Below are 1,039 nucleotides of genomic sequence, written 5' to 3' on the forward strand. Positions count from 1 at the left end.
ACAAAGGGAATATTATTTGCTCTCAGAGTCTGTTACACATAATGTACAGCATGGTAACTGTAGTTAATGATACTGTATTGTACATTTGAAAGTTGCTAAAAGAGTGTTTCTTAAAAGTTCTTAGAAGTAAAAAATTTATAGCTGCATATAATGATAGAAGTTAACTAGACATTATGGTTATCATTTCACAACATATACAAGTATTGAATCATTATGTTGTACACCTGAAACTAATATATATCAATTATATCTCAATTTAAAAAAGAAGAAAGCTTAGCTGTGTTCCAAAAGAATGCAATATCTGTTCATGCATCATAATCTCTTGAGATATTCTTTAGAAGGAGCATCATTTCGACGTCTCTCCCTAGGATTATTAAATTTCCATAGGCTCCATTTTTCCTTCCTCAGCAGAGCTGTATTAATCAGAACTGCCACCTGCTCTATTATAGACTCCTTCAAATGACTTCTCTCAACTTAATATACTTATATTAGATGAAGCTATCAGTGAGTTACTGGGACACAGTCCCCTCTCTGTACATTGCAAACTAACACTGAAGTAGGCACTTAAGACTGCATTAACTCCTTCAGGCCACCAGGGTACCATTGAGGGACTTCATGTAACATTTTCCTTAAACTAGGTCATCATGATGTCATTTAATCATTTTAGAGCACTGAAACAGATATTTATGGGATGGCTCCCTAGTAGAAAAAAATTAGTATAGGTCTCTAAAGCTTATGACCCGCTTCATAGCCAAGTGGGGTGAACTTATCATAGTATGCCAGTGATTTACCAGTTCTAGCTGTAATTCTAAGAGAGAATGTGTAACATTCAACAAGGCCATATATATTTATCAATTGCAATTCAACTATGTAGTTCAATCAAAATTATTCATCGAAAAATTATTCTTGTTCTCTAAATTATCCTATCCCTGTTTTCAATGTACAATCTTAGCCTAGCTCAGGGCCTATTAGCTGGTTGTCTATTCTTACCAAATGATACTCATCTAAGAAAAATTGTTACTAATTGTAGACTCATAGT

The sequence above is a fragment of the Pteropus alecto genome, unplaced genomic scaffold (assembly GCF_000325575.1).
Source record: "Pteropus alecto unplaced genomic scaffold, ASM32557v1 scaffold171, whole genome shotgun sequence".
Lineage (NCBI taxonomy): Eukaryota > Metazoa > Chordata > Mammalia > Chiroptera > Pteropodidae > Pteropus > Pteropus alecto.